Here is a 15,158-nt window from a genome sequence, read left to right as displayed (position 1 = left end):
GGTGGCTCAGCGGTTTAGCGCCACCTTCAGCCCAGGACCTGATCCTGGAGACCCGAGATCAAGTCCCATGTCGGCCTCCCTGCATGGAGCCTGCTTCTACCTCTGCCTCTCTCTCTCTCTCTCTCTCTCTCTCTCTCTCTCTGTGTGTGTGTGTGTGTCTATCATGAATAAATAAATAAAATCTTAAAAAAAAAAGTCAAACCAGGTATTTATCAGGTTACTGAAGCATAATTGTCTCTGTGTGTACATACGCATGAGAGGGCTGTGCTGGGGATTACTCAGGTGTTTGCAGGAAAAAGAACTAAGGGATATCAATGATCACATAACAATAATATTTGTCTAGAGCTTTACAATTTACAAACAGCTGTTTTTTTTTTTACCTTCCATATGCAGTTCTCATGATTTTGACAATTGGTATTACCATTAAAAAACAAAACAAAACAAACCCTCTTTTGGGGGCACCTGGGTGGCTTAGTGGTTGGGCATCTGGCTCTTGATTTAGGCTCAGGTCATGATCTCAGGGTCATGGGATCAAGCCCCATGTCGGGCTCCATGCTCAGTGGGGAATCTTCTCTCCCTCTCTCTTTCCCTGTACCCATCTCCTGGCTTGTGGGCACACACATACACTGTCTCTAAAATACATAAATAAATCTTAAAAAAAAGAAACCACCTCCTTTGGAGAAGGTATTATTAATAATAACAGTAAGTGGCTGACATGCATGGCCTCCTTTATTTTCACAGCTATTATTTATTGATACTCATTTATTTCATAAGTATTTATTGAGCACTGGGCACTGGAGATAAAACGGTGAAAGAAAACAGATGTGTCTGTTCTCAGTAAGCCTACAGTCCATTCGACGGATGTTAATAATCTCACAAGTCAGTATGAATTTAGAACTGTGATCCCTGTCCTAAGGGGGAGGTCCATGGTGGTTTGAGAGCAACATGTGGCCTAGGCCCTGAGGTTATGACATCTGATCTGATACTGGAGGAAAGAATAGGCATTTACCAGGGTTAAGGATGGGAGGAGCCCATGTTCCAGATGGAGCTTTTTGCAAAAGCTCTATAGTAGGGGAAGGGGGGTTTCTTCCAAGAACCGAAAGAAAGCTAGTGTGCCTAGAGCACAAACCCGATGGGGTAGGATTAATACTAATCCCACTTTACAGATAAGGAAAATGAAGGCCAGGCTAATAACATAGCCAGGCAGGAAGTGGCGAAGCCAGACCTGGAACGGAGCTGTTCTCATTCCTCAGCTCCTATTCCTCCCCTCTGGCAGATCAGTTTCTGCCGTGTGTTCAAGGAGGCTAAAAATGTAGCACAGCCAGGGTGGGAAACCTACGTTCTAGGCAAGAAAGCCTGGAGCTGCAGAAAGCATGAGTTGAGAATTTTGAGTAAGGCACCTGAGTTCCTGTGGAGAGCTTAGAGAAAGTGCAGTTGAAGAAGGAGTAAGAGGAGGGGGAAGGGAAGAGGAGGAGGAGGAGGGGGAGAGGAAGAGGAAGGAGAAGAAGCAAGAAAAAAGAAAAGAAAAAGCAAAGGGCGGGGCTTGTTCTGTGATCAGGATTCTGATTTTGAAACACATAGAGGTCAGTCAACCAATCCAGTCACAACTGACCATAATTCTAGGGTTTGAACAGTCTAATTTGTCACACTTTTCCTCAGTGGTCTTTACAAATGGGACCCACGTTCCTCTGAATAAAGCAGTTTCACTTTTCTCTCCTCTGGAAGGTAGGGCTGAAAGGACTCAATGATGCATCCAGTTCCTAGTGATTCATAAAATGGCAGGTCTTCCAAGTGTGCCCTGAAATCCAGAGTTGGGTAGAGCAAAGCCCATCAGGTCCGCAGAGACTGACCTCTACTCTCCAGGCAATCAGGGACTTAGGAAAGGGGAAGACCCAACAAGGGGACTCCTTAAATAGTGATGGTTAAAATGCAAATCTCCAAGCTCTATTCCAGTCCTATGGAATCAGAGTCCCTGGAAACAGGGTCTGGGAAATTGAATTCTTTTTTTTTTTTTTTTTTTGAAATTGAATTCTTAACACACTTCCTAGGGACCAGTAAAGGATCTGTAACAGTGAATGAGTCAGAATGCAAAGAAAGATGCCTCCATCTGACCTCAACTATGTGAAATACCCCAAATGAAACTACTGACTGAACTCAGTCAATCCACAAAATTGATACATTACAATAAAGTATTGTTTTAATCCACTAAATTTGGGAGTGGTTTGTTATGTAACAATTGATAACTGACACACAACCTCAGTTTCCAACTGGCATCCAGTTCTCTTAAATCCCCATGGACCCAGATGCCTTGCTTATGTGACTCTACCATTTTTATTACATGTTGCCAAGATCATTGCGGAAAAGAAAAGAGGAGAAAGAATAAGAAAAGAGAGATCTTCATGGACCAGCCCTGGAAATGGGATATGTCCCCTCCACCCACATTTTTGGGGCCAGAACTCACTCACACGGCTACACCTAACTGCAAGGAAGCTGGGAAAGATGGTCCATGAGGAAAGGAAATGGGTTTAATGACCAGCTAGTTAGTCTCTGTCTCATGAACTGTCCCTTGTGAGTCTCTTTCTCTTTGGTATGGGGGTACAAATAACTAAACTAGACGAATATCAATATATTAGGGTCTTCTGGTTCAACAGTCCTGTCATACTGTATTTATTTTTCCTTCTCCTGATCCTCACCAAAATGATATCTGGGTGTTTGGGGCTGGAAAATGGGTTACCTACATAACCCTGTGGCTTGGGACAAGGAAGCCTCAGATCAGCCCACATGGGTTCTAGAGAGAATGCCTGTTTTGCATCTAGAACCTGATCCTGCACACACAGTCTAGTCCTGTTTGGCATTTATGGATGTTATGCTCTTCACTTCAGAGCTCAAGTTAATGGTTTAGCCCGTCTCTGCCTTTGGCAACCTCTTGGATAAAACCCATGGATGCCAGCAGTTCAGTGTCTTTCTTAGGGCTTCCATGTCCCCTCGGTAGGGACACAGTGGAACGTCTACCTTCCCCAGACCCCAGTCCTTCGTGCTTCTTGTAGGATTTGGAGAATATGGTTCCCTTTGGCTTGGATCCATTAGGTTGCACATAAGCTACAAAAAGCTTTAGGAGCCCAGAATGGCCCAGAAGGAAACTGAAAAGAAATAGGAAGATAATCCCCTCCTTTGAGCTGTCAGCATGACTTATCACGGAGGACAATACCTCCTTCTCTGTGGATCCTATCTTGTCTCTTGACACTAAGTGTATAATATTTACATAATCAGAATACCTTATTTTTTTCATTGAGATGGGCTTAATTCTTTTTAAATCTCTAACAAAGCACAAAAGACATATGTAGAAAAATACATAAAGGCAACTAAACTGAATAACTTAAAAATAGGATATAGCCAACAATTTTAAGAGGGAAGTAGAGAGCAAAAATATGTGAAAGTTCTTAGCCATCACTGAGGCAAGACAACAGCATATTCTGAAACAGAAAAATCAAGAACTATAAGTATCTGTATTTAGTTTGGTTATAATGTGAAGTACCCGACAAACAAACACAAAAGCAGCAACAACAAACTTTGGCGACTGGAAATTGCAATGGAGGGTAAGAGAAAAAAGAATCTTTCCATTTCAGAATGCCTCTGCATGGCTGAAGTTTGAAAACTCCCATGCAGATAATACTTCACTGAGAAAACTCTATTTTTGAATTTCAAAATAAAACAGGAATCCTCATCAATAAGGAGATGCTTAACTAAAATATATTTACTAACTCAAATATCCACCTTCGAGATAAAAATGAAGTAAATATATAGATTCTGACAAGTAGGGGCATCCATGATGTAGAGTTAGGTGACAAAGTGAGTTATAGAACAATGGAGTTAGGATGCCTGTTTATATAAAAATTACACATGTCCACACACACAGTTGCAGGTCACGTGTGCAAAGACACCTTTGTGCATATAAGACAAAAAGTCTATGGACTATACCTCAAACAATTTGGAATGTAGAAAAGAGAAGATCTCTATTTTTTGTATTTCACACTTCTCTCTTTTTTTTACTTTTTTTAAAAAGGCAATATATACGTCCTACTATAATTTTTAAATGTGAATTCATATTCTGGCATTGTCTCTTACAAATGGGGTAATACGGAGAAGTCATGCAACCTCTTTGCACTTTGGTTTGCCCATCTTTACGCAGAACTTCCACCCACTGCCCAGCAGTGGGTGCAGATGAAAGGCACAAACTATCCTAGCAGCTCATAGGGATTCTATACAAATTGCGTTCCTTTCCTTTTTCTTCTTCCCAAGTGAGAAATGGCAATCTGGGCGACTCAGGAAGAGGGGTGAGTTAGGGGGTGGGAAGTGGGGGTTGGAGGGTGGAGGGATGATTCAGACAGTGTTTAAAAACAGCCCTCAGATGCACATGTACGCAGTCATCAGCTCCCAGATAACAACCTTCCCCTTTCCTGCAATTTTCTTCCCACTCCCACCACCATCCATTCTCTCCTAGACTCTTCTTTGTATTTATTTTAACCCAATTTTATTTGTATAAAATGAGCAGTCGTTATTAAAGTGTTCTAAGATGGGGGGCGCCTGGGTGGCTCAGTCAGTTAAGTGTCTGCCTTCGGCTCAGGTCATGATCTCAGGGCCCTGGGAATTGAGCCCCGCATCGGGCTCCCTGCTCGGTGGGGAGTCTGCTGCTCCTGCTGTCTCTCTATGTGTGTGCTCTCTCTCTCTCAAATAAATAAATAAAATAAAACATTCCGAGATGGAATAGCCCCTTTTTTGATGCTCTCCTAAGTCATCCTGTTAGTTAATGGTGACTACTTGACCCATGAAGCTTCTGCAGTATAGCCTTTACTTTATAACTTTTCTCTAGTGCCTGACACCATGCCTGACACATGGTAGTTGAATGACTCCCAGAAAAACCTTTCTTCCTTGGTCCTTTCCATAATATTCCTCCTTTTCCTGTGCCAGGACCATACCCTAATTATGACAAAAAAAACATTTTCAAGAAAGCTATACATCTAAAACATCTGCGACATATTTGCTTATTAATACAAATGTGCCTCTAACTGGTCCAAGCTCAGACTGGGGCTTAACCATGTGTGGAAGGAGGAAAGTGAAATATTTCCAACTCATTGAATTTCTCTTCCCATAAGTACTGCCTACTTAAGCCCAACCACTCCTAGGACTCTAGGTTTCTGCCTTTTGGTAACTGTTTTGAGCGTTCCTTGTTAGTCTTACTTCTTTGGCAAAGAGATCAAGAGGATGATGGTTGGGACCCCGCAATCTCAACAACCAAAATCCAATCCTACTTTAACAGTGTGTCATACTGCCTACCCTGGGTACCTGAGGAAGATATCTATCTGCACAGAGAGCAAAGTCAGACAATTTCACTTTTCATTGCCATGAGGATTTTAACCCCATCCCCAATACAGAACCCAGGTGAGCTAGACTGGACTGCATTGGAGATACTCTGTGCCAATGGTAGATATAGAAGTAGCCTGACAGCTTCTTCCTAAGACTTGACGTCCTGGTTTTATTTTATTTTATTTTATTTTATTTTATTTTATTTTATTTTATTTATTATTTTATTTTATTATTTTATTTTATATTTTATTTTATTTATTTGAGAAGAGAGAGAGCGCATGAGCAGGGGTAAGGGCAGAGGAACAAGAAGATTCCCTGCTGAGTGGGGAGCCCATTGCAGGGCTCCATCCTAGGACCTTAAGATCATGATCCCAGCTGAAGCCACACACTTAACCACTTAACCAAGCCACCAAGGCGTCCCTGACCTCCTGGTTTTTAAATCTAGGTCCTTGAGAGGAGCTACAGGACAACTTCCTGCAGTCTCTAAATTTTCTTCCCTACAGCTGACTCTGGAATTGCTTGGTTTGGCTTTGTTAACATGACAATAATTACAGTCATTTTCATTAATTGCTCCCTATTTGAGCCTAATTGCCATGATGCACAATAAAAATTATGCACATCATTCAATGTGCCATATTAACTTCAGACTTTATTTCATTACAACATTAGACTTGGTTTATTTTTACATACGACTGCGCCCGTGGTTGGGTTATTTACACATTTTTAAAAATGAAGAATAAGACATCTATCGATAAGCCAAATCCATGAAATCAGCAGGGAGCCTCACGAGGCACTGAGACAGAGTAGAGCGTTGTCTTCTCTCTCTGCGCAATCCTCTTATTCTTTTCCCTTTCTCCTGATCATCTTCTATTTCTCCATACATAAGGTAGAAGAAGATCCTTTTTCACAGGAGGTTCCTGAGTTCTTATGACCTCCGTTCAAGTGACCAGCCTCAAATGATGGCTCTCTTTGCAGTCCAGTTCCAAATTCCTAGGAGAAGGAGCCAGGGTAATCAAGCCTGGTTACCTATGTCTGGTCCAATCAGCTGTGGCCAATTGTTGGGGTGAAGTAGTTTAAGAAGAGCTTCAAAGGCTCCCAGCCTGTGGCTGGGTGGATAAGCATGGAGATGGAGGTGAGCTCAACTTCCTCAAGCCCTCCCCCAAATTGGGATGATAATGCAGAGAATATGTGGGAGATAATGTGGGAGTTATTGCAGAGAATCTGTCTCTTAGAGGGTTTGGTGAGTGTTGCAAGAGGCAACGTTTGCAGAGCACTTTGCACATTCCTGGCATATAGAAAGCACTGGATATAATATCTATCATTATTGTTGTTATCTCTTTGGGTTCTTTTTTTTTTTTTTTTTTTTAATTTTTTTTTATTTATTCATGATAGTCACAGAGAGAGAGAGAGAGAGAGGCAGAGACACAGGCAGAGGGAGAAGCAGGCTCCATGCACCGGGAGCCCGACGTGGGATTCGATCCCGGGTCTCCAGGATCGCGCCCTGGGCCAAAGGCAGGCGCCAAACCGCTGCACCACCCAGGGATCCCTCTTTGGGTTCTTAAACCATTTATTTCGAGGTTTGGGGAAAGATACATTTTTTTGAATCCATAAACTCCACCCAAAAATTTATACAAATAACCCAGGAACCTCTGAAATCCTCTCAAAAAGCTGTGTTTATTTTTTCCAAAACAAAACAAAACAAAACAAAACCCTCTGAATAGCAGCTTAGGAATCTTCACAAATTAGATCCAATTTCGGAGAGCACTGAAAAGATAGCATGTAATATTTCTGTTATCCAGCAGAGAGCAGGCTTCCCAAAGGTAAAGGCTCTGTTGCAGAGACATGGCTCCTTCCAAAAAAAAAAGGTGATTCCAATGAAAGCAGACTGTTGGCTTTCAGAAATGCAATAGTACTATCACCTCAAGAAATATAAGAAAGAAAATGCATCAAAACATTTTTAAGACCCAAAAGAATTCTGGCTGTGACCACATAGCTTCTTGTCACACAGCTTGGGAAATAAACGAAAGACCTGACCAGTGGCCCTAACCACCCTTATCTTTGTGTTTTCCTCTTATCGTCACCCTTTCTTATGACAACACCTTCAGGAAAGCTATCTGTGACTAAATTTTAAAGAAATTTAAAATCCTAAGAATTTTAGTTCACTACAAACGCAATAAAAAATATGACTGTTACTGAGAGGTCAGGGGGGCTCAGTCAATTAGATGTCCAACTCTTTTTTTAATATATTTTATTTATTTATTCATGAGAGACACACACAGGGAGAGGCAGCAACATAGGTAGAGGGAGAAGCAGGCTCCCTGCAGGGAGCCTGATGTGGGACTCGATCCTGGGACTCCAGGATCATGACCTGAGCTGAAGGCAGACGCTTAACTGCTGAGCCAACCAGGCGTCCCAGATGTCCAACTCTTGATTTCTCCTCAGGTTATGATATGATCTCAGAATTGTGAGATCAAAGCCCTGTACTGCACACCTTAGCGTGGAGCCTGTTTGAGATTCTCTCCCTCTCCCTCTGCCCTTTCCCCTGCTCATGCTCTCTCTAAATAAATAAGTAAATAAAATCTTTTTTAAAAAATGTGGGGCTCCTGGGTGGTTCAGTTGGTTGAATGTCAGTCTCTTGATTTTCACTCAGGTCATGATCTCAGGGTTGTGAGATGGAGCCCCGCATCAGGCTCTGTGCTCAGCTGAGAGTCTTCTTGAGATTTTCTCTCCCTCTCTCTCTCCCTCTGCTCTCCTCCATCCTGTTCCCTCTGCACTCTCTCTCTCTAAAAAAATTTAAAAAGTGAACTGTTACTAAAAATGGCGTTTGAATTTTCAGATGCCCACCAGGACTCATATTACAAGAGGTGGAGGATTAGTGGTTTATTTTTTTTAATATTTTTTTTAAGATTTTATTTATTCATTCATTCAGAGAGAGCAAAGAGAGAGGCAGAGACACAGGCAGAGGGAGAGGGAGAAGCAGGCTCCACGCAGGAAGCCCGATGTGGGACTTGATCCCGGGTCTCCAGGACCACAGCCCAGGCTGCAGGCAGTGCTAAACCGCTGTGCCACCGGGGCTGCCCAGATTAGTGGTTTAAAACAAAGACATTGAAGGCAGATAGATCTGGATTTACATCCTGGCTTTGGTTATTTACACATTACTATCCCTGTGCCTAGTTACTAGCTCTGTAACCTTGACCAAGTTACTAAGCTTTCTCCTCGTCTGTAAAATGGGGATAATAATAGAACCTATCTTAGGGTTATGGGAGTATTTAAAAGGATAATGCATGTAGAGAATAGAGTGTTTAGCACATTAAACACATTTAATAATAGTTGTTATTATAATAAGAGTTTTATCTTTAAAAACATTTTTTTAAAGTTAGTTTATTCTTTTTTAGTAATCTCAACACCCAACATGGGGCTTGAAATTATGATCCCAATATCAAAAGTTGCATGCTCTTCTGGCTAAGCCAGCTAGGACACCCCGAAAATTTTTAAAATTTTTATTCCAGTATAATTAACATACAATGTTATATTAGTTTCAGAGGTACTAGTGATTCAACAATTCCTACATTACTCTGTGCTCATCACAAGTTCCCCCTTAATCCCTGTCACCTATCTTCCCTCTGGTAACCCATCAGTTTGTTCTCTATGGTTTATTTGTCCTTTTTTTTTTTAAAGATTTTATTTATTTAATGACAGAAAGAGAGAGAGCGCGTGTGCGCACAAGCAGGTAGAGTGGCAGAAGCAGATTCCTCGCTGAGCAAAGAGCCCAACACGAGGTAATCCCAGGACCCTGGGATCACACCCTGAGCCAAAGGCAGAGGCTCAACTGACTGAGCCACCCTGTGCCCCATTTCTTTTGTTTCTTAAATTCCACATATGAGTGAAATCATATTTTGCTTGGCTTTTCCTCTTTAGCTCCATCCATGTTGTGGCAAATGGCAAGATTTCATTCTTTTTTTAATGCTGAATAATATTCCATTGTGTATATATATACCACATCTTCTTTATCCATTCATCTATCAGTGAACATGTGGGCTGCTTCCATAATTTGGCTATTGTAAATAATGCTACTATAAGTATAGGAATGCATATATCCTTTTGAATTACTGTTTTTGTATTTTGGGGGTAAATACCCAATAATGTGATTGCTGGATCATAGGGTAGTTTTATTTTTAACTTTTTAAGGAACCTCTCCATACTATTTTCCAGAGTGGCTGCACAAGTTGGCATTCCCACCAATACGTACAAGTGTTCTTTTTCCACCCAATAAGTATGATGTTACTGTGGGTTTTTCATAGACAGCCTTTATTATGCTGAGGCACGTTCCCTCTAAACTTACTTTATTGAGGGCTTTCATTGTGAATAGATGTTGCACTTTGTCAAATGCTTTTTCTACACCTATTGAGATGATCATATGGTTTTTATCCTTTCTTATTGATGTGATGTATCACACTGAATGATTTGCAAATACTGAACCACCCCTGTATCCGGAATAAATCCCATTTGATTGTTGTAAATGATATCTTTATTGTGTCATTGCATTGTTATGTATTGGTTGTAATATTATGTATTGATGTATTGTTGGATTCAGTTTGCTAGTATTTTGTTGAGGATTTTTTGCATTTATGTTCATCAGAGAAATTGGACTATAATTCTCCTTTTTGTGGTATCTTTATCCGGTTTAGTATCTACTTTTGGAATAGTTTGAGAAGATTAGGTATTGACACTTCTTTAAATGCTTGGTAGAATTTGCCTCTGAAGCCATCCAGTCCTGGACTTTGGTTTGTTGGGAGTTTTTTTTATTACTGATTCAATCTCCTGGCTGGTAATCAATCTGTTCAAATTTCCTGTTTCTTCCTGCTTCAGTTTTGGTAGGTTATATGTTTCTAGGAATTTATCCATTTTTTCTAGGTTCAATTTATTCGCATATAGTTTTTCAAAATATTCTCTTACAATTGTTTATATTTCTGTGTTTATTTCTCTTCTTTCATTTGGAAGTTTCTTTGAGTCTTCTCTCTCTCTCTCTCTTTCTCTCTCTCTCTCTCATTGATTCTGGCTATTGGTTAATAAATTTTGTGGATCTTTTCGAAGAACCTCCTGGTTTCATTGATCTCTTCTATTATTTTGTTAATTTTTCTATCATTTATTTGTGTGCTAATCTTTATTATTTCCTTCATTCTGTTGGTTTTGGGTTTTGTCTGTTCTTTTTCTAGCTCCTTTAGGTATAAGTTTAGGTTGTTTTTTGTAACTTTTCTTGCTTCTTGAGGTATTGCTATAAATTTCCCTCTTAGAACCACTTTTGCTGCATCTCAAAGGTTTTGGACCTTTGTGTTTTCTTTTGTTTGTCTCTATGTATTTTTTATTTCTTGGTTGATCCATTCATTATTTAGTAGCATGTTATTTAACCTCCATTTATTTGAGGTCTTTCCAGATTGTTTCTTGTGTTGATTTCTAGTTTCATAGCATTGTGTTAAGAAAAGATACATGGTATGACTTTGATCTTTTTGAATTTGCTGAGACTTGTTTTGTGGCCTAATATGTGATCTATTCTGGATAATGTTCCACATGCACTTGAAAAGATGCTTTAGGATGGAATGTTCTGAATATATCTGTTGGGTCCATCTGGTCCTTTGTGTCATTCAAAGCCATCATTTCCTTGTTGATTTTCTGTTTGGATGATCTGTCCATTGCTGTAAGTGGAGTGTTAACATCCCCTACTATTATTGTATTGCTATAGATTAGTTCCTTTATGTTTGTTATTAACTGTTTTATGTATTTGGGTGCTCCTAAAATAAAAGTTTTATCACAGTGCCATTATATTAACAAATTATTATATTGATAAGATGCTATATTACCTTATTACCATATTTTCATAATGAATGGTCCCATTTTTTTCCCACACATGTTGGACAGTTTCTGGAGTGTTGCTTTTATGTCTGAACTGGAGGAAGGGGGCACATTTTAAATGGAATATTGACATATTAGAGAGAAGACAAAAGGAAATGGAGATGTTTCTGGAAATTATCATATGAAAATTAGTTGAAAGAGTTGGGGCTATGTAAACTTGAGAGTATAAGATTTATGTGGAACATAAGAACTATCTTCAAACACAGAATGGCTGAAGGAAATCCTGACTGAGAGGCCTGGACAAGAGCCTAATCTTCCAGAACAAGTGGTTTTGCATTTGTTTTTGTTAACTGCCTCATGGGAATTATCACCCCACCTCGGTATGTTATTTCTCAGCTTGGGTGTTCTTGGAACAAATGTAATGCCAGAGCCATGGTTCAAATTCTCAAGGGAAACTTCTTTCCCCAGAGCCCAACCAAGATAGAGAAGCATCCTTATTGCCAACTTGAGTCAGTGGGTGAATTTTTCTTGATTCACCCTTTCACTGTGAGTATGGTCCTTGCTTAAAATTCTGATCATGAAGCTTATGATAGCCTTTCTACAGCTCTAATATTTTATAGGTTAAAGACTTTCTCTTATGTGAACATTTTCTTTGATTGTCACCAGAGCTCTGTGAAATACAGAGCAATTTGTCTAAGGCATAAGTAGACAAGACAGGACTGGAATTAATGTTTTAGGCTCAATCATGCCAATTCTTTAATGTGAATTATATTCATTCTCGAGTGTCTGCCACACTGCCTTCAATGTCAGTACACTAAATTCTTTGGTTGTCTCTTTTGTATGCTATACATCTCTAATATAGAATTTCTGCTCTTACTGGGTGTGTCTAATTCACCTTAGAGAAGAAGACTAGTGTAAGGAGTCTGGTAGATCTTTATTCCACTCCATGGCTCAAACACTATACCTTTGGTATTTTGGTGCTAGATTATAACCACAATCATTTACATTTGAATCATTGTACTAACTCAGAACAAGAATATTGTGGAAAATAGTAGCTATGAGAGAGACAATTGGAGGTTGGGCCCACTCTTTCAACTATTGTTACTAACGTAAATAGAGTAGGGAACAAATTTTAATGACCAACCAATTAGACTAGAGCAGCCATAATCACAGTAGGCCAAAGTTTTGAGTTCCTACAAGTGTAGGTTTGTAAAGCAGCATTCAGTGAAAGTATATCAATTCTTTTCCACCCTCTTCTCTATCTTCAATCTCAGGTAACTGCTCATCCATTATCCAGCCAGCCAGCCACTTTCCAGCATAGAAAGTGCTGGCCCAGCACTGCAATACAATGACTTGGACTCATTTCTTCCCTGTTCATGTCACATAAAGTCTCTGTGTGCTCCAGGATCACTAACCTCAGCTTGGCTAATGGAAACATTCATTGAAAACACCATATCAGTCTATCTTTTTACTAGTTGATCACATTTGTTCTTTTTATAAACACCATTGCATATCTTCCCCTAGAATTCACAGAAAAACACAATAATAGCCAGAAATAATGAGAGGTTGTACAGAATAAAAGAGCCCATTCTGGTTAACAACAGCAAATAAATCATGCCAAATTCATTGTGCAAGTATGATTGTGTTAGAAAGTACTAATAATCACTAATGATATCATCTATTAAGATGAATGCCAGATGTGGATGTACCATTGCAGGAAATAAAGTGGTATAAAATCTTATGACTTGGGAAGCAGTCATGTGATAACAATGTGAATTCTAAGATCTCAGTCATTTCCTCTCAGTGGAAAGTTATCAGAAACAGAATACTGATAAAAGATTTTGGTCTTATACAGTATACATGTGTAAATATTGTAAAAGTGACTGTCACAAGGATGATAAGTACAGCCCTATTATATTTAAGTCAGCTGAAAAATCCAACTAAAACATTAAAACACCAATTACTCCCTCTGATGGCCAAAAGTTTTACAACAGGAAGGGAGGATGACTTCAATGAAAACAGCTGTATTTATATGGAAGAAGCTCAGCCACCACTTGAGCATTCATCCTTGCAAACTCACCACCTCAGTGCTTGCCAAAGCCTGGCTTTTCATTGCCTTGATCCTGAATGAATTTGTGAAGTTTGTGTAGGAAGCTCCCAGATTCCTGGTTTCATCTTTATTTTCAATCAAACCTTCTAGCCCTACTCAAACATTTCTCATCTCCAAAGAAAACTAATTTCTACCAGAGTGTGACGTTGGTAATAACTTAAGTATCATTTTAACCTGTCCTAGGGAAGTTGCTATTTAACAGGAATACAAATTCTACGCTAAACATGGAGCAGAACAGTATCTAGTTGTGCTACCTCTTGTGTAAGAAAATATGTAATAATCTACTTATATTTTCAAAAATAAACAGTGAAAAGATGAGACAAATCTAATAAAAGTGGTTACCTAGACACCAAAGGAGGATACTGGGTAGAAAGAATGGTATGAAGCCAATCCTTTTCTGAATCCTTTGTTATGTGGTTTTGACTTTGGAACAGAGGTGTGCAAGAGCCAGGTCACACCAGCTAGCAAGAGCTAATTATTAAGTTTGCAAGAATTTTATAAAATAGGAGATCCCTGGGTGGCTCAGCAGTTTAGCGCCTGCCTTTGGCCCAGGATGTGATCCTGAAGTCCCAGGATCGAGTCCCAGGATCGAGTCCCAGGATCGAGTCCCAGGATCAAGTCCCACATCGGGCTCCCTGCATGGAACCTGCTTCTCCCTCTGCCTGTGTCTGCCTTTCTCTCTGTGTCTCTCATGAATAAATAAATAAATACATATTTTTAAAAAAGAATTTTATACAATAGTCATTATTAAAAAATAAATTACATGAACTTAATATTAAATAAATTATATTAAAATAAAGATAAACACTAACAACTCATCAATCTCTAATTATTTTACTACATTTTACTATTATTTATGCTACTGAGATGATTGTATCTGCATGGTGTGCTATTGTTTACCTCCCAAACTCTGCATTCAGTGATATGACATTGGTAGCTTAAAATCTGTCATAGTGGTAACATTTATACCATAGAAATTGGCAGAATCAGGGCTTTTATTCCAGGAAGTCAGTTGTTAAATATTTATCAGCACATTGTTGCTTTGGAACCATTTAATATTTTACATAATTATTTGATTTTATTATTATTATTTTATTTGACAGACATAGAGAGAGCACAAGCAGGGGGAGTAGCAGACAGAAAGAGAGGGAGAAGCACTCTCCACAGAGCAGGAACCTTGATAGGGGGCTTGATCCCAGAACCCTGGAATCATGACCTGAGCCAAAGGTGGCTGCTTAACACCAAATGGGCCACCCAAGTGCCCCAATATTTTACAGAATTTAAAATTAAAAGTACATTTTAAAAAGAATAATCAATAAAAACAAAAACAAACTGAAATAAACAAACTTATCAAATATATATTATTTAGCTGCCATAACAACTGAAAGAAAAGTTATTTCAGGAGAGAGAGAAAGATAGAGAGAGCATGTGTGAGCAGGGGGAGGGGCAGAGGGAGAGGGGGAGAATCTCAGGCAGACTCCCTACTGAGTGCAGAGCCCAATGCAGGAATTAAAAAAAAAAAAAAAAAACGAACATCAGTGATCTGTGGACAATTTCAAATGGCCTAATACAGGTATAATTGGAGTTCTTGAAGGAGAAGAGTGAGGTGCGGAAAAGAAGAAATATTTGAAGAAATCATGGCCAGAAATTTTCCAAATTTGATGAAAACTATAAACTATAGTTCTAAAAAGTTCAATAAATTGCAAGCACAAGAAAAACAACTACACCACAGCATAGAGTCAGATTGCCCCAAACCAGTGTTAAAGGAGAAAATGTATAACAGTCAGAGATTGGGGGTGGTGGTGCATGTTATATAGTGAGGAAAAAGATACAT

The 15,158-nt window shown here is 39.4% G+C and overlaps 1 protein-coding gene across 2 annotated transcripts in view; it reads right to left on the bottom strand.

Moving 5' to 3' along the window:
* LOC144304932 (uncharacterized) overlaps positions 1–15,158 on the bottom strand; it is a 118,859-nt gene that overhangs the window by 34,524 nt on the left and 69,177 nt on the right. Inside the window, exon 4 of one of the 2 annotated variants that reach the window (XR_013371935.1) lies at positions 6,917–7,283. The exons of the other annotated variant lie outside the window; for it this stretch is intronic. The gene's annotated coding sequence lies outside the window, so the exon portion shown is untranslated. Of the gene's footprint in view, positions 1–6,916; positions 7,284–15,158 lie in introns of those variants that run through there. 2 annotated transcript variants of the gene reach the window in all.

The sequence above is a fragment of the Canis aureus genome, chromosome 34 (assembly GCF_053574225.1).
Source record: "Canis aureus isolate CA01 chromosome 34, VMU_Caureus_v.1.0, whole genome shotgun sequence".
Taxonomy (NCBI): Eukaryota; Metazoa; Chordata; class Mammalia; order Carnivora; family Canidae; genus Canis; species Canis aureus.
This window is presented reverse-complemented; position numbering and strand designations above follow the sequence as displayed.